Below are 2,065 nucleotides of genomic sequence, written 5' to 3'. Positions count from 1 at the left end.
CCGTTTGAAAATATTCTTACTTTATTACAATATTGCCAATATCAATCATATATCATATAACCAATACTTTCTCAAAAATATAGTTTTGAGTCATTCTTAACTTATATAGTTTCAAAGTAATATACAAGAAATAATAAAATTTAGGTATTTATAAACCATTGACAATGGTATAAGTTTTTGGAAACTTCACTTTTATAATTATGTATATATAAATTTATTTTTACCAAAATATATATAAATATATATGTCTTGAGAGACGTCATGTTCTAAAGTCTACTTACCTCTAGTTGCTAATACTTGTAGTTTCAACTCAACTATCTGAATCAATGTCAACTAAAACCTAAATAAGGATAAGACAACTCAATAAGAATGGATACACTAAGACAGCAATGAAAATATAAATTTGACTCTTAAAATTCGTATCTCACATTTTATTCTGAAACTACAGCTAAATTAGTACTCAATTGCTTTATCAAGTACTCCAAAAATCAATACCTAGTAAACAATTCTAATGAGCCGAATATGTAGATCTCTATATTATTTAATTCTCCCCGTACGAGTTGGCTTCCAAATAATTTTATGCTTATAGATCATATTATCCCAAATTACATATATATGGCATCCAATAAGATTCCTACCCGTAAGACATAGACAGGATGCTATAAGTTTACAAAGTTATTTCTACCTAGTAACCTGTATCATGCATTGACAATAATTTAGAAACTTGAAACAATTATATAGATTACAAAAGTTATGAAGCTAGCACCACTACCAATCTGCATAAATCCCAGCAACAAATCATCTAAAAGCTTAATTCATGAGTTTGTATGGAAAAGTTCATGCAAGACTAATATACTACACTAGCTTTATAGATTATCCCATAGATCTTTGTGAGAGAGGCATACATGAACACACGGATGCAGTAATTTTTTTTTCTCCTATAATCTCATAGTTTCTCTCTCTGTCTTTCAGCAGGAAGCCCTAACTAATTTACACGTTAAAACTGTTTTCACTTGGGCTGAAATTTAAAACCCACTAAAAACTTAAATAAGCTTCCAAGACTTTAATTCCCACTAAAATTCATATTAAGGTTGTTTAGATAGGCTAAAGAATTCCAATAACACTTAAACTCCTAATCCAAATAGGAAATCTCTTATCCTTTTCCTTAACTAATAAGGAGACTACCCCTAATCCAAATAGGTTTTAATCTCTTATCCTTTTCCTTAACTGATAAGGGGACTAAAAGTTAAATATGAATAATCCACAAAAATAACTCTCACGTTACATCTTCTTTTATTTATCTTCTTTGTAGTAATCATAGTATAAAATAATATCACCTTCAAAATAAATTAAATAATTCATCAATTCCACTCTAGAAGCAATTAAATTCAATTTAAGTGAGGCGGGTGTTACATTAGTGACAAATTTTATCTCTTTCATAACAATTACAAAACCTTTAACATCAATTACAAAACCTATTACAACTTGTTACCACATATAGTAAATGTATGAAATTATGTCCCAAGACCTCAAACAATTTTGCATATTGATGATGCACAAAAATCAGTAGGTCGAATGCTCTAGACTTTATTGATGGTTGGGTGTCTTGAGAAGGAAGAAAGTAACTATTAAAGGTGACCAAGGTGAACCGGCCAAGGACCCTTCGATGGTTAAGTCAGTTTTCTCTCTAGAACACATGCATAGCGAGTGAATGAATAGTAAAAATGTACCTTGGTTGGATGAGGCTCGTCCTTTTATAAAGAGTTTAGAGTGGATCTACTTGTTTGGAGAAGTGTAGACTTAGTGGGGAGAGTGGAGCGAACTTTGGGGAATTCACCCTACGTTTTGAGATGTGGGTTAGTGGCATAACCATTTGAGATTGTAGAAAACACATAGAAATTTACCAAGTGTTTGTTGGTCATTCATACTTGAATATGGTATGGACGACCGTACCTTCTTTGGACAACCAGATCCTTGCTGGACAACCGACGACCTGCTTGTAAGTCCACATTTCATATTTGTGGTGCATATTTCTTCTTTCTCCTTTCTAGAGGCTGTTTTGGAC

This window comes from Quercus robur, chromosome 3 (assembly GCF_932294415.1).
Source record: "Quercus robur chromosome 3, dhQueRobu3.1, whole genome shotgun sequence".
In the NCBI taxonomy this organism is placed as follows: Eukaryota; Viridiplantae; Streptophyta; class Magnoliopsida; order Fagales; family Fagaceae; genus Quercus; species Quercus robur.
The sequence above is the reverse complement of the archived record's forward strand: the minus strand, read 5'-3'. Positions refer to the sequence as shown.